Source organism: Mytilus galloprovincialis, chromosome 1 (genome assembly GCF_965363235.1).
Source record: "Mytilus galloprovincialis chromosome 1, xbMytGall1.hap1.1, whole genome shotgun sequence".
NCBI classification, from domain to species: Eukaryota; Metazoa; Mollusca; class Bivalvia; order Mytilida; family Mytilidae; genus Mytilus; species Mytilus galloprovincialis.
The window spans coordinates 46,200,534-46,225,464 of record NC_134838.1 but is presented as its reverse complement, the minus strand read 5'-3'; the positions used below and the strand labels follow the sequence as shown (position 1 = coordinate 46,225,464).

The window sequence follows — 24,931 nt, the reverse complement described above, 5'->3', positions numbered from 1 at the left end:
TTTTGATTATTTTTGTCATTAAGAAGCTGTCTCATTGAGATACACCCTTAGTACATCTCTTATATTCATTCTAATCATACCGACATGAAATGTCTGAGTTCTGTACAAAATTGAGGTTGTACTCTGCCAGAACAGAAAGTGATGGAGTAATAGAAAAAAATATTTTCTTTGGAGAAAGTCAATAATATGTCAAGATCTAAATATTCAATGAAAAGCTCATTAAAAGCTTATGTTGTAATATGTTTGTCAATTTGACAAATCAAAATAAAGTTTTATTCACTTACTTACTTTAAACAATAGGTTCATCTTACTAGTTTGAGCCTAATGAAACAGAGTTAACATACCATGGCTTTAAAGCATCCTAGTTTGACAAACAACCAGCAAAGCAAAATATTGGCTCTTAAAAATTGTTTCACTTGTAAAACACTGGCTGTATTCTTCCACAAACCGAATGCAAGGTTTTACATTTCAGCATATTTTGTTTCCATAAAAACAAAAACAGATGAAGTTTGTGCACTGAAATTTTAGGAAGTTTACAATATAATTTTCCAATAACATTCATACAGTGTTGATCCTATTTAAGGTTTTTTTAATGTATACTAACAAAGAACAGCTGTTTCAGGAGAATAAACATTAAACATCTATAAAATTGTAAAATTTACTTCCAAAATCAAAGGCAGAAACATATACCAGTACAAAGTAAACAAAAATAATTCTATTTTACATAACTTTATGCCCCATTTCTAAAGTAATTCTAGATGTAAGAATGCAAAACTAAACAAAGCTGTTGAATGGTAAAAGGTCAAAATATAGTATCAGATGTATAAAAACAGTTCCACGCTGACTTTTTTTGTAGGAATATGCCACCAGTTAATTAACATAGCGATGCAAGTTGTCTTAAAACATTCACCCTGTTAATGTGCAATAACTTACAACTATCACTTGGTAATTTGCAGCAAGTTAATGGGGTGTAGTTTCTGGCATACCAATAATTGCTTATTAGCATACCATACATATAATCTGTTATTTTCTCCACATCAGATTCACAAGTTTACACAATAGAAAACTTAACTCATTTTCATGATTATTTCAACTGAAATCTTTTCAGTTATCTTGTAGCAAGTTTTTCATATAAATGAAATGTAAATTGTGTCATTGGAAATTACAAACCGTAACACAATTGTACTTTTTAAGTCTTTTTAGTTGAAGCCGACAAAATTTTACAGCTCAAAATGGTTAACTCACAGAGTACAACTTTCAATTACAAAAAGTGCAAGTGTTTTTAATTTAATAAATCCAAGGGATCCATAAGAGAAGTGTGTACTTACTGTCCAAGGCATTACCTTTCAATGTAAGTTAAGGGCATCCGATACAGTTTCTCGATGTAATGTCATTTTTATAGTTTTGAAATATGTTGTAGGCCTTGGCGAGTTATAAAATAAAACACAAAATAAAACATAGGTCACCGTGCTCGTTTTCGAGAAAATTGAGGCTGAAAATTGGGGATTTGTGCAATTTTGTAAAAAAGATAGGCAAGGTTATAAAAATTTTGGAGCAAATATTCTGCGTTGTAAATTATTAAGATCGGGTTCAATTTGAAGCTGTGATAAGTGACAATAAGGGAAAAAATAAATTCCTACACGAATGACTATACAACTATTCAAGCCTTGCTTGATATTGCAGACAAGATGCTCAAAGTGGTATTTTTTTAATCCAAAACATATGGAAATAAAGTGTTTCTGAAAATGTCATTTTTATCATTTTTCTGCATAAACTGCATTTTGTCATGCTTTCTCCAAATCCCAAATAAAAAATATATGTCACCGTGCTGGATTCTATGATACACGCGATTTATCCCAAAAATTGCGTTCCCCCTTGTAACCTCAACGTTAGCGTTAAAGTGCACGACGTCGCTGGCAGACATTTTCGACGTTACTACTGCTAGCTACCTAAAAATTGGTATTATTGTTTTCGGAACTAAAATCATGTAAATCATAAAAACATCTCTTTGTTTGTGGTCTAAGTGAGAAACATCTCAAGAAAAGTTATTACGGACTGTTGATAATTTACGGCTTTTAAAATTAAAGACTCGGCAATTCGAACTTGACATACAGGTACATGTACTGTACACACTCGTGTATTAATTTAAACAATATGTGGACCTCTAGATGTTTTTTATTTTTTGTTTTTTTTTTTTTTTTTTTTTTTTGTTTGGTGGGCTGCTGTTTCATTACAGTACTCCTTTAAATCCCTCTATTCACGTTTTAATCACTTTTTCATGTTTTTAGAATTTCACATTAACTCATAAAATTGAACTTGTATTCGGGTCAATGATAACAATTGAATAATATTGAGAGGCTCCTAAACAGTTTTATAGCTGATATGGTTGTCTCTTGTTGAGAGTTGTCTCATTGGCGATTAAACCACTTCTGTTTTATGTTGTCAGAAAACAAAAACAAAAATCTTATAAAGGAGAATCTTTAATATGCTAAAGGATGCTTTTGTCCAGACAGAGAAACTATACCATAATTTTGAAACTTTGATTTGGCAAAAACGATTGAATTAATAGCGAGAGGATTGCGCATATTACGTATGCGTAATTTCATTGGTAAATAACTATATATATATTTTCACCACAGCACGACACATTGCAGGGTACATAAATAATTATGGCACGTTCATTCCTCTGTCTGTCCTTCCGGTCCTTATGGTTAATTAAATTTTTCAAGTGTACAATTATTGCAAAATTCTATAAAACGAATATTATATGGACACATTCGAAAATCAGTGCATATCAACTATAAGAGTTATGCCATTCGAAAATATTAATTATAATGAAAATTGCAACGTATTTGCTGTCATTCCGTCATTTCTCTAATATATTTGTAAAAAAAATAAAGAACAAACTAAACAGCTGCGCTACGAGCGCATGATACGCCCGTCGTCTTATGAAAAAAAAAAATACATGTTTTTAAAATAACACGGGGTTGTACAGGAAGTCATGCGAAGTATATCCTGACTCATTCCTTATTCTTGCTCAAAAAGAAGTTTGTATATCACAACTTGTTTTCTATGATACCAAATTGAAGCTCAATAAAAAAATCACTGAGAACTCAAAAATGAATTAAAGAATCATCACCAAAAAATATACAGATCTTAAGAATAATTTAACTAACAAGTATGTGAAATTTTTTATGCAATAATTATACTAGTGTTATCGACAGCTAGCTTCACACTAGTAATAATTATCAATAGATTCTGAGGTATGGTGGGACATGTTAAAACCCCCTCTTTTTCATAAACTCAATAGCTCTAAAAATTAAATTTGAATCATCCTCAAAAAGTATACTACAGATGTTCTGATTCATATAACTAAGAAGTGTGTAAAGTTTTAAGCAATAATCATAATTCGTTTTTGAGATACATTGCGGACTGTGCGTTTGACCATCATGAAAAAACAACCATGTTAAGTTTAATGACATTAGGATAATATACTGTTCCATGTTAACGACGGACAGACGGATGCCGGACATTTGTATATCATAATACGTCCCGTCAAAAATTGTGCTTGAAATATTTGCCACTGAACGCTAAGAAATCAACAATCAATCAATGTATAGGACATAGTTTTGGTATTAAGCTGGCATTTAAAGTAGTGCCTTCCTCATATCAAAAATGATAATTGACATGCATTATATTAGTAACACCAAAAGGGTCAGTCATCTTGAGATTGCTAATTATACGATATTTTGTTGAAGATTACATAAAAACAGTAATGTGTTTTGTTTATTATGATTTTATTAGACTGTTATCCTGTTAGAATCAAATGCACTGCTATTAATGATGTAGAAGTTAGATGCGGGAGAGACAGAAATTGGAGTATCGAAAAATCCACATTACGTTTCTAATTACGGGAAATTACATGCATTACGTCCCGCAAAAAGTGACGTTTTGCGGGAATTCAAACGCTTAATGTCGCGCCAAGAGTTAACTCCCTTGAAACTGTATCTGATGCCCTTAAAAGTGATTCCAAGAAGTTCCTTGCTGTTGTCTGTTATATGGTCGGGTTGTCTCTTTGACACATTCCCCATTTCCATTCTCAATTTTATAAAATGCCAAACCAAAGAGAATTTCAATCTAACAAGTCCACAACAAACTGAAAGTGCCCTGGCCAATATTTCATGCATATTCAGCAGTACCTCAGCAAAATGCTGAGCCAGATTTGTATGGTTTTATTTTACAAAGTAACAGTCCACAGGAAGACTTGTCAGCCAACCAGACTCCAGCACAGAGAGAAGCAACATACAGCAATTTTAAAGTATTTAGTGTTGACTAGCTGGGAGTAAAGCCAAGACTACATGAAGCCAAGACAAGAACCCTACCATGAGATCACATAAGCAGTTGTTCTTGATGGAAAAGTTGTCTATAATATATCTAATGCTGCAAAGAAGATGGTTTTCCTCATGCTGCAGGTATCACATATTTGCCTTGTGAAGATGATAGTACATTTGCAATGAGCGAAAGTTTCGTGGTGTAAAAAAATGTACAAAATATTAAGAAATTATTTGTTAATTTACTTTTTGTAGATGCTTTACCAGTAAAAATGTGTGGAGACTTCCAAAGAAGTGATGTTTAACCTAGGGTGTCCAAAATAATATCAGCAGAATTGGCAAAGTCAATATTTTTGCATGCAAAGCTCCAACCTTAAAATAAGTCAGAACAAAGTTAAATCTAGTATCTTGAAATTTTAGTTTAATTCTGTCAAGCCATTTCTAAAGGGTGGCAGATTAGAAAAGTATATATTATAACACAAAGCAAGAATAAAGAAGTGATCCAAAGTGACACAACAAAACCGATACCTCTGATAAACTTAACTGCCAAGAGGAAGATTTACCTCAACTCTATCCTTTATCTGACAATAAGACTCAATCAAAACAATTAACAACTATAAACAAGTGGATTCATCAGGGACAACTCAAGTACAAAACTTCTTAAACATGACATTACAATTTATCAAAATTAGCTAAAAGCTTTTAGTGCTGAATTTCATTACTTTTTCTTCACAGGGAAAAAAATTGCAGAATTTTATCAGAACCATATGTCAGAAATTATAAATCTTCATTAGCCAGCTAATTTGCAAAGACAAAATCAGTATATCTTAAAAATTGATATTCCACTAAAAATGAAGTACCCTTAAGCATGAAAATTCCAGTAACGACCACCTTCGATGAGTTTGCTAATTTGAAGAGAAAAATCAGATAGCAGAAGATATTGATATGAATTTGAATATCAGTAAAGTAACATAGAGCTATGCTGGAAGACATTTATAAAAACTGAATACAGTGTGGGGTACTTGAATGATCTTTCAAAGGACAGTTTAGCTGAAGTTAAATGTACAATTTCAGTTGATTCAGGTGCAATTAAATAAATCTATCTGATAGCGTTAGAGATTTTAGGAAAAGTAATCACTTTTATCATTTTCTTCAAATACAAAAACTTGGCTAATATGAAAGTGTACTATACCAAAGCTCAGCATGGATCAATATGCCCACTAAATGAGTCAGAACATTTTCAATGGTGTATTCAAACATATGTGGCTAATTGTAGCAAATAATTATATTATTTAAGCCATATCATATTTTAAAATGCCATGAAATATGAATAGCACCACTTCATGTAGGAGATAAGAGTTTACGCCCTTTATCTCACAAGCCATTAATCAGTAACTGTTTCCTTTGAAACGTGAATAATTGTATTGTCAGTTTTAAATAAAAATAGTTAAAAACATGGAAATGATACATCTGAAAACTGTATCATAATCCCAAGGCAATTCAGCTGCCATGTTTTTTAACTGTTTTTTTTAACAGAATATTGTACTAGTTCGTGTGGTGAAAGCACAATTACTGGCAATTACCAAACAATTTTCATCTCTGTTTTGTAGATTTTCATTGATTTTTCCATGTTTATTTATGTGTTTTCTTATTTAAATCATTCTCTAAACCTATGATGCTGTTCAACTTGAAAAAGAACACCACATTTATACAATAAATGATGGTCTAATTAAACATAACAGAAAAAATGTTCATCTACAATTTCCGTTTTCAAATTAATGAGAAAAATAAATTACCAACAAAAGTCCTAATTTCTTTATTTCAAAACAATAATATATGTATCAGAGAGCAATAATTCATCTGGTAATTATACCTTAATGCTTAAGTATATTGCCATTTTCTCCTATAAACATGACAAAAGTATACAATTATTTCACTTTTGTTCATCTTTACTGACAACACTATGGTGTAAAAATAAATTCCAATATGACCTTTTAAATTGTATTTTCTATTGCTGATCCTTTAAAGATGCAAATGTGAGAAGATTTCACTTGACATTTTATCTCTGTTTTATCATTTTTATTGCCTAACTATAATTTTTCTTGAAACATACTTTCATCATCCATAAATAAGAACAAAATGAGGTTCTGTATATTAATCTTGTGATCAAAGCACTACCCTTCAGACTATCAATGATAAGGAAAAATTATCAGGACAATAAATAATCATATGAATCTGTCAAAATACTAAAATTTATCTAGTGCCAGACAAACATCATTGGTGTTAATGTAAAAGGCAAACTGTAAACAGTGGACCTGTTCTGAAGACTGGAATATGAAAGTCAACTGAGTTAAGTAAAAATTGACAAATGGGTTGATATCTACACTATATCAATAATTCATTTCTTTTTTATCAGGACAATCATTCACTTTTTTACCATCGACACCAGAATCTATTTCAAGCTCAATTGACCAAGGTGTAAATATGAATATCAGGATGTTAATTATCAGGTGTGAGAAATCCCCAGTCTGGTAGTCAAGGTCATAAAACACTTCTTAAACATTCTCAATTTCTTCATGGATACCCTTAAATTACTAAGGCCATTGTAGCTGATGTTGCCACTCTTTTTGTATTGTTTTTTTTTTTTCATAATATACTGAACATTTGAGTTCAGGGTAGATAAATCAGGCAGTGTTTTGTGATTTGTTGTTTTTTTATGAAAGACCCTCCATTATCATTTTCGCTAAGATTGGCCATGCACTTTCCACAAGAACTTTAATGAGGCAACTTACTGTATGCCACCTGCAATGAATCTTTGCAGAGGACCAACATGATTAATGTTACTGAACAGATTTTGGTATTTAGTTTCTAAGAAAAAAATTTTCAAATCTTAAACTAAGAGTCAAGAATAATGGATGTTGCTGTAGTTTGTTCCCCAATACATTGTAGTTACAAATTTGATAATATACTGAATTTTATAATTTTTACTTTAAAGTCATAAGAAACGAGTGACCGGTCAAAAATAATGTTCTTCCAATTCTTGAACCAATGCATACAAACATCATAAACTTAGTCTTCTGTACACGAATTTATAATTTTTTTCGTGTAAATTTCGTATAATCGTCAATTTTTTTTCAATCGGTCAATGTTGTTGTGAAAGTATGGCAGGTAATTAAAGTTCGTGTTTTGAAGCCAAAGTTTAACGATTGTCACCTGTTTGTCAACAATCGACATAAAATCAACAAAAAAGCATGGAAATTGAGCACGTGTTTAACATGTAAATTCAGATAATAGTTTATTTTAAGGACATCCATGCGTATATGTGATCAACGGATTCTTACGAGATGGGTCACACTGAGGTCACTTTGCATACGGAAAATATGTCGGGGGAATTACTTCCCGGGAAGGAAGCAATTAAATTAAAGTAAACTTCTTCTAAATATGAATAAATTAAAAAATTTTCTTCAGAAAAAAGTATATGTACATAAGTTTTATAATGAAAACTATCCATTGAGTTATAAAAAAACGTATGCATTATTTTTTTTTTGATTTGAAGTTTCTTATGACTTTAAATTGCACCAGTTAAATTCAAGTTTAGAACAAAATGGCCAAGTAATAAAAAAGATGATCAAAAGTTAACAGACAATGAAAAGGGCCATTAAGGATGAAAACATATGATACTGGTTAGCTACTTGTACAAGAATGCGACTTTTTTACATTTTTTACTAAATACATATTTTGTACTATATTACACTAGATTGATGGCTTGTCTAACTTTTCATACAGATTCAATTTAACCCCGACAAAATGAAATATTCCAGACAGCCTAAAAGCCTATCTTTTACTGCATTAATTGGACATTTACTGGTGCAATTGTTTTTGCATCAAGCAATAAAACAAGTATCAACACTCCATAATGTGCATCTGTATCCTGTCAAATCTCAAAGATTTCTGGATAAGGCAAGCTTGACACATCTGATCTTTCATAATTAGGATATTAAGATAAAATAAACACACAATTCAAATGCTTGACCCATGTCATATTAAACATGAATCTGTATCTCACGTTTTATCAAGTTATTTATTACTAATCAGAAAAATAATACATGGCACCCTCAGCATGTTCCCTATACACATTTGATTTTTAATCAATATTCAAAAGAATGAAGCGTTGAGTACCTGAGTACCAAAGAATGCAGCACTGAGTTCTTGAGAACCAATCTATGTACAACAAAAATATTCATCAAAACTGTTGTACTTTTAATATATGCTAACTTCTGTTATAAATGTAGAAGCACTGTCTGGTGTGGAGAATATTAGTATTGAAGATGATATTCAGGACCATTTCCAGGGTTTTTTCTAAATAGAAAATGTTCAATTAACGTACATGATGAGATTTTTTTTTTCTATCTCTTTTTTTTTAGTCTGACCAAAACTTTTTTATCAAATTACCCAAAGGCAGACATACTATAACCTAATTCAAACTTGAGACAACTCAGTGTAACAAAGCAGAAATATGTGAAATGTGCTATTTACTTCCTATATTTGGTTCATTTATTCAGATCACACTATAAGTCTCTACTATTTATATTTAGGTACACAATCATAGAATATTCTCAGCTACCAGACAGACTGATTGAACATTTGCAATCCCTAATATTAACAGAAAACTGTTACGTTTGATCAAATTCATTACAAAACGCAGTCAGATAGAAAATTGAAATCACGTTATGCATTTCATTGGCAGAAGAAAAAATATCAATCAAGTTCACGTTATCTGTGTAATTCAATTTCTACAGGAAATAGTCCCACAATGCACCAACAGTTTGTAATAATACAAAATAATCAGCATAGAGACAGATAATTTGACCCGTCTCTATCAATCAAGTAGCCAAAGCCGATTAATTACAGTCCTGTGATAATTCTGTCTTATTTTTTCTCCAATCTACCTGTTGTGATAAATGACCCTGTCAATCGAGCCATCACTTATACTCAGTGATTTCGTCAAATTTATGGATATAAACACAAGTTGTAATCAATCGAATACTTATTTTCCGATAATCTACCATTAAATGATCATTGTTGAAATTAACCTATTTCAATTGTTGATGATTATTATGGATGACAATTTCTTTGATGTTCCACATCTTCATTAAGGCCTTTTTATTTGATGAAGTCAAACTGACTCACTCAAGGCATATTTAAGGGAAAATACCATTGGATATTATAGCCTTCTTGGAGGATTATATATATGTAAATGGATGAATTGAAATGGTTATTATCCTTAATTAATTTTCTTACATACATTTATATTAATGCTTAATCTCCTTTCATTCTTGTCAGCAACATTACACAAAACAATGAGTTTTCTATATTGCTAGATCATGTATATTAATAACTTTTCTCCAAAAATATCTTTCATACCATTCTAAGCAACTTCTTTTGCATATTGTTTCAGTAAACTGATATTTATAGGACACAGTTTTCAGGTTTACTGGGTTGTTTGGTTGCTGTCTGAAAGTCAACACAGCTTCTCACAACTGTAATTAATCATTGTCATTGATATGTGAAACATCCATGAAAATTGAGATTTTATCTTTTCAATTATAATTTTTTCTTCAGCTAAAGAATGCACTTTATTGCACCAATATACATAATTGGGGACACTTACAAAATGGAAAAAAAATCCTGCTACAATTTCCCAGATAAAGCCAATGACAGTTCTGTTTTTGATTAATGATGCAGCAATCCCCTTACATTCTATGCTCTGACACTTGATAAATGACGGGTTTTGTCCACAAAACCTGATAAAAGGTTATCTACATTCATAAATATTTATAATTGAAGCTGCTGCAACCACATCTCATCAGCCAAATTTGTCCATTTTTGAATTAATATGTCCTATATATATTTGGTTGGTAAATGACCAATATTCATAACAGCCAATTCAGTGTGAAACAAGAGGATTACAATAGTCAGAAATGTATCCCTGTGAGTGATGGTTTATCCTTGTCAGTTGGGAATCTAAATTTATAATGATGACCTTCTCAGAAGAGCAAAAAATTTTAATAAATATATTTATAATTTCATACATTTGCATTAAAAAACTGCCAAAATTGGAAGAGATTGCAAGCTTTTTGATTAGAATATCAACATCTTAAAAATCTCCATTTTTAAAAATGAATACCAAAATCAATGTGCAAACGTTTTTAATAAGGGTACAGCGGTTTTATTATGAGGGACCCCTGTCAAAATGCAACCATGGATGGTTAACCATGGTTACTAATGATCACAGTTGATAATCATGGTTAAAACATGGTGGGCTGTGCTTTACACAATAGTCAACTATGGTCACCATGAGTTTTCCACAATCAAGATCATGGTTGGCCATGGTTGGCCAAGCTCAAATCTCATGGTGTCAAGGTCAATTTGAAAACCATGGTGAATTGAAAAAAGGTCTGGTTACAGTATAACATTGAAAACTTATTCAATGAAAAAACTACAAGAGCTAAAACCTAGAGTCAAATGGAACCACAACAGAATAACTAAAATTATCAAAGATCAACTTGGCCTGAATTTTAAGTTTTAAAAATAGATACAACGTTTATAAACTGAAAAGGGGGATTTATTATAAGACCTGTTAGTAAATCCTTAAAATTGAAAAAAAAAATACTACATCTCTTTTATCATTTCAAAATCATGTTGATTATATACTTTTTAGGCCAAACTTCAAATTTTGTGTTAATTATATCATAACTAGGGGCTCCCAAAAGTGTGTTACTTGTCACATTATCAGAGGATGCATTTTTCATTCATGAATGTGTGATACTTTCTAGTAGCTTAACAGTTTTGTGTAAAGTTTCAATTCACAGCTGGCTGGACAATAACAAGGTTTTACATGTTTTAACAACATAATTGCTAAATTATTCATATTAAGTATGTAAAATGATATTTTGAGTTCTAAAAGTAGATTTGTTTGCCAAAAAGTACTAATGTGTAGTCTAAATTGTCATTACAAAACATTTAAACATATATACCTAAAATTTGTATCAAGCTAAGTGTTGGATACACAGAATTTGCTTCATGAAATTATCAAATTTTACACTATAGATTTTGACTGTCTGCTATTTAAGTGTTGTAAAATAGAGCAAAATGTTCTATAACAGTGACTTCTATAGTTTCCTTTCAGAAAGGTCTAATAAAAAATAATATCCTTGAAAATGCATAAAACAAAAATACAGGTATATGTCCATAGTACACCTATGCCCCACTCGTACAATCACTTTCTATTTTCATTGGACTGTGAAATTGGGGTAAAAACTCTAATTTGGCATTCAAATTAGAAATATCATATCATAGGGAACTAATGTTTACTAAATTTCAAATTGACTGGACTTCATCAAAAACTACCTTGACCAAAAACATTGACCTGAAGCAGGCAGATGGACAAAAGAATGAATACAGACCAAAAACTATACTGCCCTCTATTATCATAGATGGGGCATAAAAAAACAGGTAATTAGATACTAAATTTTTTTTTTTTTAGGTTTAAATAGGGGAATTAGCCTTAATTCAATTGTATGTACTGAAAGATTTAAGCACTTAAAACTTGGGTAGGAAATGTAAGTGAAAACACTGATATTTTTTTCAAGCCTCAATGCATGATAGATGTTTGTTTTTTTTAATGCTGAATCAGCGCAAAAAGACTATTTATATATATAAAACATTACTCATTGTTTTTTTATTGCTCCTACTATTGTTTTGAAGGAAATCACCTGTATTCTTTTTAAAATGTATCTTGATTTTGTTTATTGTACTTGCATAAGCACAATTGAAGAATTTTCTACAATGAACCTGTACTTGAAATAACACTAATTTAAAACAATACTGAACTTTCATGAATGCAATGGTTACAACGGTTTATTTAGTTTCTATGTAGTTATACTTAGGCCCACTTAACAACTGCCTAAGCAAAGATGAATAACCTAGATGAGTTTATACAAGTACATGTATGTTCCAAGTCAAGCCTAAAACAACAAGAATGTGTCCCCAGTACACAGATGCCCCATCCACACTATCATTTTCTCTGTTCAGAGGACCACGAAAATAGGGTAAAAACTCTAATTTAGCATTAAAATTAGAAATATCATATCATAGGGAACAGGTGTACTATTTGTTTCAAGTTGATTGAACTTCAACTTCACCAAAAACTACCTCGACCAAAAACTTTAGCCTGAAGCGGGACATATGGACGAACAGACAAACGTCTGGACAGACAAACGGATGACAGACCAGAAAACATAATGCCCATAAATGGGGCATAATAAAAATTGACATATAAATTGGGTCTTAGTTCATTTATGTAGTCACTAATAAACAAGGGTATGAATAATAAATATTCTGTCTTTTTAGGCTGAAGTATTCTATCCATTCTATACATATATAGATCACCACAATTAACCTTGCTTGTACAGCAGCAAAACTGAGGTTTGTCCATGAACCTTAAATACTTTATTACAGAGCTTACATCCAATCTTGGACGAAAAAAAACTGCTGTTGAAGGCTCACACTTCATAAGACTATCTACTCTTACCCATCAGTGTTCTTTAAGACATATTCCCACAGTAATTATCAGATGATCTAGGACATTGTTTTAGCTTTTGTACTTCAGCATTTGCTTACTTTTTTTTAGTTTTTGGTTTGTTTTTGTTTTTTCTCACTCTCTGTCTTTCTGTTGTGTTTTATTAGAGTTATTTCATTTAATACAAACTAAGACATATGTTCCACAAATATTATATCAGAAGTCATTGTTTATTTGAGAAAATTATCCATGTCAAAAGAATATCCATTCTTCAATTATATGCAGAACGTTCAACCTTTTTTTTTTTACTAAAATTGGAATATACTTCATCATTATTCCAGAATGATAATCTTCAGAGAATTAAAAAAAAAATGAAATTGGTAATTAAAATCATCATTTTGAACATGCATAGATCATTTATTTCTGGAGAAAGGATAAAATGTTCTTGATCATCCAAAACATCATTTAACTTTTTATACCATCAAAGTCATATTGAACATCATGAACATTATAACATTCCAAGTAGACAATTAATACTAAATGCAACCATTTGTTATCAATTGGAAATTTCTTGGATGATTTCAAAAGAATTCTTTGATCTGCTAGTAAATAAAAGACATATGAAGTAACTCAATGACTTCCAGGGCAGGTGTATAACATGTACAATTACAGGGAGATCTACTGACAACAGCTGAGTCTATCTCAACTGTCAAATCAACTGTGCTGTAATAACCATTTCTTTCATAGACTTCAAGGGCAAAGGCAAATAATTACGTCAACCAAGCCAGTTATGTCAAAAACTATGGCCTCTTACATCATTACAAAAAGGCAATTTAATTAATATAAGAAACCAATTTCCTGTGATATATGCCATTACAATAAAGTGAAAAAATATTGCTAAGCTCTTGATGATAATGGGGAATAAATATCAAGAAAAGTATAGTTCCTGCTTTTTAAGACCTCTTACTTTGTTTCTATCATTAGTTAGGAGTGTAATACTTACAAATATGACATATTTCATACAAGAAATATTTTAACGACGTAAAGTCAGTATTTTAAACTGTTTCTGAAATAAGTGTGCTATCTGCACACATTTATTATCTTACTAGACAAGTTTATTATTGACCAGTCAAAAGTGGGCATGAGAATTTTTTTTCTGTTATGCAAGCCAATTGTTGATTTCCAAAGGTATTTTTGGCCAAATTCTTTAAAAAGGAAGGGCATGTTTTTTATTTATGAAATCCCAACCTGCTGTTGACATATCAAAAAGAGATACTAAAATCATGCTTCAAATTTGTAGTGTTGAATTCTGAAATTAACCTCTACAAATCTACGGTTCCATGTTTTTAAAAAGTCCTATTTTTGAGCAGATAATTTGAATTTAGGAGCTTTAAAATTTCCAATTTCCTGGGACCTTTAAAAAATTTGTTTTAAGTGCAAAAGTAGAAATGATCAATATACATGATATACAGTACATTATCAGAATATAATAATAAAACTATACGGCTATCTCTGTACAAGTACATATGTAACATGAAACTATCACGAAAATTAACTTACCTCAAAATTATCAATAACGCAGAATTTCCTGTTTACAGTTATAAACACAACTTTCCCATAGAAACAAATATTCTACAGTGTGAACAATCACTGAATGCAGTAACACCACTGGCTGTGCTCATTAGAATAGCTGACAAGTTGAAAGTTTTGTAACTGCTGTATAGTCCACACACTGAATTATTTAATTCTGCTACACATATCAGCTCTGATGGGTCTCTATGATCTACAAAAAATCCATTCTCTAGTGTAATTTTAGTCAATTATTGTTCATAATCATTTTCCCAATGTACAGCTTTATGGCCAATTTTTATACATAACCTAAGGATGTAATTGGAATTTTACGGTTAAAGCAAAACAGGGTATAGAAGTTAAATATCTGTAAAAGTGAGATATAATTGAAATGAAAACTGGGACAAATATTATTATAAATATACATTAATAAACAATGTCTCCCTATATCAAATTTATTGAGCCATTATTCAATTAAGGGAGAACAATGATAGGGTAACAAAATAACAATAAAGTCAATCAAAAATCATCTGACGCCTGCATAAGAAATTTGTCCTCAGTGAAACAAGAAAATTTAAGTATGGAACTTTCATCATTTCTGTAATATGTTTGAATTTTCTATTGATTTTTTCAGAATTTTGCAAGTTTCATGACAAAACTTACATAAAAACAAATTTGCTAGAGTGGGGTGCTCATTTTCGCCACATCTTTCCATGTTTTCTACAGTTTATGTTCAGGTCTAAATGTTTTTGAAGTATAGTGATATTTCTATATGAAGATAACTTCAAATGCAAAATATACTTAAGCTTGAAAACCGGTTTGTTTTAAGAAAATCATCTGAAAAGTTAGATTAAAGGGTCTTTGAAATTTCCGGATGTTTTGTCAATGGGGGACACATATTCGCCGTTTTTACACATCTATTTAAAACCAAATAACCGCAGCTTTTAACAATTTTTATCAAATCAATTGCATTATAGATGAATAGCAGACATTTCAAAGGTATGAAGAATCCAAAATTAGGGCATTTAAGTCAAATACTTACTTAGAAATACTTCTTTGAAATCGTGTGTTTTTTATTCAGGAAATTGTCCGAAAATCGTTGTCCGTTTTTCGGTCATTTTCGGTAGGAGCCGCAATTTTGTCTCAGTTTAAAAAAATATTATATTTGTTATAAAAATATAATTTACAGGTACATTTCTTCCATTTCAGCCATCCTTTGAAGTTTTTACACCTCAAAATCCTTAAACGGCGAAATTGTGTCCCCGGCGAAAATGAGCACCCCACTCTATGCAAGTTAAGTTTTAAAACTTATTAAACTTAACAGCTTAAAACATCCTTTAATTTCTAAATTCTAATAAAGATAACAGACTTCTTATAAGTATTAGCATTAATAAATTTTATGTGTATATTGATGATTGCCATGGAAATGTAGATGTCATACTTTGGAAAAACCAGAGGACCACTTAAACATTTAATATTTTAAATGTATTTCTAAATGTTTATTTACCCAGAAGTACTGTAGATACTGCATACCTTGGATCCAATTACACCTTTTAATTGATCAGTGTAGATTCTGATCTAAATAAAAGTTACCTTGAAAAATGTTTATTGGATTGTTAAGTTCTGTTACATCATAGAGGATCATGGTCTTAGCTATAAAACATATGTTATGGTTTGCATTTCAACATATTAAGGAAAATGTAAGGAAGAAATAACATAACTTCTGTCTACACTGGAAAGTTCATCTTTATACAATTTAGTGCAACTTACTATGTTTTCCTTTGATGATGATAGCCATGAGTTAAAAGACATTTAATTAGCAATTTTGATTGTCTTCTTTTTGTCATTGAAAAAACAAGTAAAACTGTGAGCTACTGCTCACTGGTGATACCTGTTAGGTTTTGAGTTGTGTACTTTGCATTTTGCTAATACTAGGTTGACTCTCAAGAAAATACTAATGTTCTGTTCAATATTCTTTTCGAAAATAAGCATAAACATAGTTACAATTTTACATAGATACAGGATGTCATATGGTCACTGGTGACGGCACAATCCCGCAAACCTCAACAATACCCCGCAATATTATTTCAGTAAACAGGGAGTAATGTAGTTCCTGAAAAAAAATATGACAAAATTAATCATGGGACGGACAGATGAACTGATGGAGGGATGGATGGATGGACTGACGGACATACAAGGGTAAAACAGTATACCCCCACTTTTTTAAAGCAGGGGTATAAAAATGCAATATAATTTACTAATTACAATTGAGAAATTGTCTATAATCATTGTCATTTATGTAAATATGTCATTATGAACTATTGAGTGCAAAATAAGATTGATTGATTGATTGATTTTTTGGTGTTTAATGCCACTTTAAGCACTAATGGCTATTTTGAGGCAGCCTGTTTTCATTGATAATAATAATAATGATAATGATTCTTTATTTAAAGTGTGGGAGAGAGAAACACTGACCTTCAGCAGGAAAACTGGCTATCCTAGTCAATAAAGATTGGAGTCAAATACATCTGAGGTGTCAGGGGTTTTAAACTCAAAACCTCAGTGTTGACAGGCTTTTGATGATGTGGAGGAACTACTATGAACACTCTGCCAACTAGGCCCCTATCAAAATAAAAGAAAACAAATTCAAACTAGAGAAGTCTTTAGATAAGCAATCATATGTGAGACATGCCATGGAGATGTTACAAATATGGTGCAGATTTCTACTTATTCTACAATAATACCCAGTGACATTTGAAGCTGATCAAATCAGTAATTCCAGATAAAACCATCTGACCATGTACTTCCTTGTATCCATTTTTATGCTAACAGGTGACAAAATCAGCTTTATCTGCCTTTTGATCTGTGTACTACCAATGTTTTTCTTCATAAAGAAGACAAATTTTACCATCTGCTTAAGTGCTTTTGAAAATTTCCATGTTTGTTCAGAATCACAACTTGTGTAATTATACCATTCCCATCAGTCCTGATCTTCAATGTTTTACTAATACAATTTTGCCATTACGATTGTGGAAAAACAATATCAATTGTCGTTGTAAATCATAGACACTTAATAGGAGGCTTTTTAAAACTTGGCAGAAGTTAAATGCAGTGTACAATATTTAGTCAATAATCCATTTTAGTAACTTTACAAAGAAACACTTTATAACAGACGTTGTGATGAATGCTTTGTATTTCATTTGTAAATTTCATAAACAATAAATCAAGCCTTGCAGAAAACATTCAATATTTTCAATCATGGCATTCAGTGTTGAAAGGCAATTATTCTGAAGATTCCATTTGAGGAGACAAGAATATTTTGCAATTAAGAAGCAAATAAATCTATATAGGTTATCAAATCTATGACCTTAGGTTTTAATTATTCAAGAGAGTTTTTGTATTAGAATTTGAAATTAATTGTTCTAGATAATTATCACCCGCACAAGAAAAAATATTTTCATTCTGTAAATCATGCATCCTTTATAAAGAAGTTTGAAACAGGATGTTTATAAAAAGATTTAGTTATAGTTCTTAAAACTTTATATGTTTATAACATGCAATTTGAAAACAAAGGAATGACAGGTTTGTTTAAAATTAGATATCTATCAATCAATGGGTTGAAACAGTAGGATCAGATGCAACAGCAAAACAAGAAATTGGCTTTCAAATTGACAACAAAGCAGCCTTTTCTGAATTTTGAAAAAGAGTGAGGAAAGATACCAGAGGGACAGTCAAACTCATAAATCAAAAATAAACTGACATCGCCTGACTAAAAATTAAAGAGAAGACAAACAGACAAACAATAGAATAAGCAGCACGAACCCCACCAATAACTAGGGGTGATCTCAGGTGCTGTGGAAGGTTAAGCAGATCCTGCCCCACATGTATCACCCGTCTTGTGCTTATGTTACAACAAATCCAGTAAAAAGTCTAATTCGGTAGGTCACATTCATGAGAGGGAAGGGGATTGTAATGCTTTCAGGCTTGCTTTTGACCTGCCACATTATGTGCCTATTTACAAGTCTTACAAGGAACGTAACTCCTAAATGACCAAAGCGCAAATCTTCAATTTCTTACTTGGCCTCAATTTTGTCATCTGCAACAGCATATAAAATTTATAAACTTAAGTTGAACGGATAATGATTAATTGCATGGAAACGACAAACAGCTAAATTTTCCAACCCATGAAGCACCATAACTTACTGAACAAGAAAAGTGAAAATCATCAATATTATACTTGACATCCATTTGGTCATCAGTAACAATATATATTGAAATTTGAAAATAACTGGTTGAACTTTTGATAAATTATTGATCAGACACACCAAAAAGATATTTTCCAATCTATAATGGACCACAAAACCTGACCGGTAAATTAAAAAGTTGCCAATACCTAAAATTGAACTCCATTTTCATGAAAATAGCAACTTATCAAAATTTGAAAAAAGCATTGGAGGATATTAGGTTTATAAGTTATTGAAGTTATATGCAATATTGCACGGAAACAACTTTAAGTGCCATCTTCCCCTGTATCAATGACTATAACTCCTGAACAGGAAAGTTAAAGTGAAAATCATCAATACTGAACTTGATCTCAATTTTGTCATAAGTACAAACATTTAAATTTGAAAAGCATTGATTGAAAGTTATACAAGTTACTGCACAGAAATAGTTTGAAATTGCTGGTTATACTTTACCCTTTTAATTACAGAAACATGCATTGAAAAACCCAATTCATTAAAACAAATATATTAATTTATTAAAAAAGTCTAGTTGGGTTACCGTCTCCATTGTCAAATGACTCCTTTCAATTATAAGTTGAGACTATTTTTTGGATGTTAATTTAGAAACATTTCTGATGAATGATGTTAGACAACCCATTCCAAAAAAGCCAAATACTACTGGTAGTGTCAAAGACTTCCAATCTGTATTAAAAGTATCTCTTTCATTTGCTAAAATTATATTTTATTTTTTAAAACAAGTTTCAATGTAGTTTGTTTTTTTCATATGAGAATGTTTTAATGAGTGAGGCAGAGTACTGAGTACCAAAAAAAAACAAGAAATTGATGCTATACAGTTTGTCCCATTACATGAACCTTTTGTTGTCATCCTGTTTGTTGATATTTTTTAGTAATGGTCATCATGATATCAACAGAAGTGCAACCTTTAAATGAAATTAAAATATGACCTTTTATGAGTATGACTTTTTTTTTCAAAAACAATTTTTGTTAAAAATAAAAAACAGAATGAAAACAAGTGAAGCATTTCATTTCTTTCGAGGTAACATAACTTAACTCCCAATACATTCATTTATAGTGAAGTCTGAAAGCACTGCAAATAATCATTCTAAATTGCTATGTGTATGACCCAAGACAAACATTTGTCCTAACAATTAACAAATAATGCAAAAATCAACGCATTGCTTTTGTGCAACTTCATTAATCCCTTTGCTTCTCTAATTACTTTGAATGACCACTGAGAAATCAGTGAAACTAACACGGATATGATATTATTACTGGAACAATGATGAATTCATTCAGAAAATCATCGTTTAAGTCCCCTGAGGATGAGTGACCAAGGATCCATTTGCATTTCTATCTGATATGACATTAGTATCAAACAATACAGAACTAATGGAAATTTGTTATTACTTTTTTCACAGATGATATTTGTTTCTATATCACGTTGGGGGACCATAATGATGTTGTCCTTATGTAATTCTCTAAATGTTACAATAAGCAATTGATCTTTTATGCAGTTGATTTTTATCAGGATAAGCTTTCAGCTTATTTCTAAAGTCCTTGAAAACTTGTTCACTTTATGAAGGGTTCTGGGAAATATTTTCAAATCTTGCAACTAACATATGCCTGGTTGACATTTTTCAATTTTGATGTATAAAATTTAATTATTCCTATAGCCCTTTATATTTTGAAGTAGCCAATTGTCTGGTTCTTAATGTATTGTCCATATCTCATCTGTGTTAACACAATTTCTATATCACTCAAAATAGAAAAGTTATACAGTTAATATATCATTTACAAAACTATCTGCCAATTCCATAATGGAACTTTGTAATTAATGATTTGTTCCAAGAGTTGTTTCCCTTATAGTATACACATATTGTGAAGCACAATGGAGAGCCAGCAGAATATTTTCAAGAACACCTCATGAAGTCAACAAGATGAATTTTAGGGCTTTATGAACGAGGAAAAACTTAACTCAACATGATAAGAGCAAATTTACTAACATGTAATGTGTATTCCTACAACTGTCAAATTCTTAAGACAATATTTTTTTTGTCCCTTTTCCGTATGCAACTACATGTCACATACTATGACTTTACCTTTATGACAATTGTAGAAAGAGTCAGTTATCACAATACTCCTCAAGTCAAATCTTGCTGCCAGATGCAAAATTCTTTGGCTCTGTCAAAGTATCAGGAACTCATTTGGATGAAGAGCAGCAATTGGTGTGCTTTCTGTAGTACATATTACCTGTAAAAAAGTATCAAAACATTCTGACAAAGTCTTATGCCTTGATCATTAAAGAACTAATTTTTCATTGGGTGTAATGTCATCTTTCTTCCGTGCTTTCTGTAGTACATATTACCTGTAAAAAGGCAAAGAGATAAAAGGAAATCATTAAGTCTAAATATCAGAATTGAAATAGAATGGCAAGATCTTTTCATCTGTTACAGTACCTCAAACATGCTTTCTTGATTAAATTTTCTATATATGCACGTCTCCATATCAAGTGGTCTCTAATCAATGAAAAGATAATCATTCAATAGCTATGTAGAGGACGATCAAAACAATGTCTATCATAAATTGCTATCCCTTGACATTCCATTTCTGGAGAACAAAGCCTCAAGATACATACTGACATTTTTATTAAGTCATCGAGTTACATTATTCCTTATTATACATTCATGTAGTTAACCTTGCAATTTTCTGTGCATGTTTGAAAGCGATCTCTGCAAGCTAAAAATCAACAATGATCAGTGTACTTGTCAGCTGGTATATAAGCTAAATTCCCATTCAAGAAACTACGGAACCAGAGATTGGCATTTTTGTAAATGCATTAGAACACTTCCCTTAGAAATCAACAAAATCAAATTAATTCTGTTTTCTATTTGGACTCAAAGGAAAACATAGTGAGGAAATCACAATATTAAGTGAACATGAAGATAACATTAAATTTGTAAAATGTTTCATGTTTTATATTATGAAAACTAATGGTGTAAAATAGATTTTATACTAAGAAAAACGTGATGTTAATCGTTCATTTATGCATTTTCTTTATTGTTGAGTAATTTTTACAGGCATAACCATCATTCCTGAAGTATTGCATCATGAGACATTTATATGTAACAGTAATTACAAACAATTTGAATTATTGAATACTTTAAATAGAATTAAAATGAGAAAAAAAAGGGTTTAATTGCAATTTTCAACACATTGATATATGCAGTAGCTCAAATTAACCTTGGAAATACAATTAAATTGAAAGCAATTAGTTCATAATCAGGAAAGTCCAAACAAAAACCAATATTTGTGTAGAAATTCCAGAATGCAACATACTTTTCATTTTTCTAGTGATAAAAATCACTTTTCAGCATTTTAATCACTGGTTTTCTATTGTTTCTCTGTTTTCTTTACATTAATCATTTTAGTTCAGTCACCTATACATACATCTCTTGTAAACAGTAAATAAAAGAACAGCTTATGTTCACACCAATGCACAATTAAAAAAAAACACAAAGGGAAATAACTCCAATATATTTTGGGGAACTTTAAAAAAAAATATCCTACAAGAAATATAAGCATGAATTCCCAATAAAATTTCTTTTCCAAGGGCATACCTTCTGCCAAAATAGATGATTGGTGCATATCGTCTTTTAGAAAACATTGTTGATATAAACCTTTAATATAAATTTTATTACAATCCAACAAGAAATATTTAGGTATTTGAGTGTAATTCAGTCCATAGTGTCAACTCATTGTAGAACCATTAGAATCCTTAGAAGACAATCATGGTAAGATCATAATAAGTATCAGGTAAGGTTGTCTGTATTGAATCCAATAACATTTTAATGAGTATATGTTGATAGATTAGGCTATCCAATAAATCTTATGCTATAGGTGTAGGTGAAATTGCCTACTTTTCATACAATAACAAGAGTGCACATGCTGAAATGTCTCGCCTTCTATACTAATCATCGATATTATGTTGATAGTCCTAAGTATAAAGCTAAGCTTTATTACAACTGTCACATAAACTTAACATTAACCAATATAACTAAACAAAGACCAATTAACCTTGAAAATGAGGTCAAGGTCAGATGAACCATGCCAGGCAGACATGTACAGCTAACAATGCTTCTATACAACATATATAGTTGACCCATTACTTATAGTTTAAGAAAAATAGACCAAACACAAAAACTTAACACTGTGCAATGAACCGTGAAAATGAGGTCACGGTAAAAAAAAACCTGCGCGACTGACATAAAGATCATAAAATATTTCCATACACCAAATATAGTTGACCTATGGCATATAGTATTAGGTAAAAAGACCAAAACTCAAAAACTTAACTTTGACCACTGAACCTAACTAGAGGCTCTCAAGAGCCTGTGTCGCTCACCTGTTAATGTGTTTACTGATGTCGGCCATCTTCGTTGGTTGGCGGGGTCATTAGACACTTTTTAAAAAAAATAGATACCCTAGTATTATGATTGTGGCCAAGTTTGGTTAAATTTGGCCAAGTCATTTTAGAAAAGATTTTTATACAAGTTACAAAATTGACGAAAAGTTGTTCAATATTGACTATAAAGGGCAATAACTCCTTAAGGGGTCCTCTAACAATTTTGATCATGCTGACTTATTTGTAGATCTTACTTTGCTGAACATTATTGCTGTTTACAGTTTATCTCTATCTATAATAGTATTCAAGATAATAACCAAAAACTGCAAAATTTCCTTAAAATCACCAATTTTAGGGCAGCAACCCAACAACAGGTTGTCAGATTCAACTCAAAATTTGTGAGGGGATATATCTTATTCTGATGGACATTTAAATCTTGAAAGACTTGCCCTAAATGTCTTAGTTTCAAAGATCTAAAGCAAAAACTGCATTTTACCACTATGTTCTAATTTTAGCCATGTCGGCCATTTTGTTTGGTAGGCTGGGTCATCGGACACATTTTCTAAACTATAAACCACAATGATAATTGTGGCTAAGTTTGGTTAAATTTGGCAAAGTAGTTTTGGAGAAGAAGATTTTTAGAAAAGTTACAAAAAATGACGAAAAGTTGTTAAAAATTGACTATAAAGGGCAATAACTCCTTAAGGGGTCAACTGACAATTTTGGTCATGTTGACTTATTTGTAGGTCTTACTTTGCTGAACATTATTGCTGTTTACAGTTTATCTCTATCTATAATAGTATTCCAGATAATAACCAAAAACTGAAAAATTTCCTTAAAATAACCATTTCACAGGCAGCAACCCAACAACAGGTTGTCCTATTCGTCTGAAAATTTCTAAGCACATAGATCTTGACCTGATCAACCATTTTACCCCTGTCAGATTTGCTCTAAATGCTTTGGTTTTTGAGTTATAAGCCAAAAACTGCAATTTACCCCTATGTTCTATTTTTAGCCATGGCGGCCATCTTGGTTGGTTTGACAGGTCAAGCCACACATTTTTTAAACTAGATACCCCAAGGATGATTGTGGCCAAGTTTGGTAGAATTTGGCCCAGTACTTTCAGAGGAGAAGATTTTTGTAAAAGTTTACGGACGACGGACGACGGACGCCAAGTGATGAGAAAAGCTCACTTGACCTTTCAAGTCAGGTGAGCTAAAAATGAGGTCAAGGTCACATGACATCTGCCTGCTAGACATGTACACCTTACAATCATTCCATACAACAAATATAGTAGACCTATTGCATATAGTATGAGAAAAACAGACCAAAACACAAAAATTTAACTATAACCACTGAACTATGAAAATGAGGTCAAGGTCACCTGACATCTGCCTGCTAGACATGTACACCTTACAATCATTCCATACAACAAATATAGTAGACCTATTGCATATAGTATGAGAAAAACAGACCAAAACACAAAAATGGTAATTTTTGAAATCTCAAGAAGAGATTTTATATGAATTTATAGGGTTAAATATACTTACCATGAAATTACATTTATATTATATAGAATATGTTTGCTTTCACAACATGTTCTCATCGCAATTAACTAGGTGATTAAAAATTACATCCATGAGATGTACTCACCTACGTCATAGTTCACCTGTGTAACATACACTAGCTTTAGTTTTAATTTGTTGTTTAATTGAATAATTTCAATTAAGTGAACAAAAAACTGAATTTATTCCAGGGGTGGTGGTGGATTGTGGTAAGTATATTTAACCCTATAAATTCATAT

General features: G+C 31.2%; 1 protein-coding gene across 4 annotated transcripts in view; it reads right to left on the bottom strand.

The window, feature by feature from the left end:
- LOC143075957 (plexin-A4-like) overlaps positions 1–14,688 on the bottom strand; it is a 124,237-nt gene extending 109,549 nt beyond the window's left edge. For 2 of the 4 annotated variants that reach the window (XM_076251560.1, XM_076251582.1), the window contains exon 1: positions 14,473–14,685. The gene's annotated coding sequence lies outside the window, so the exon portion shown is untranslated. Of the gene's footprint in view, positions 1–14,472 lie in introns of all 4 variants that reach the window. The other 2 variants (XM_076251577.1, XM_076251570.1) reach the window with 2 other exon arrangements.
- Between the last annotated feature and the right edge of the window lie 10,243 nt (positions 14,689–24,931).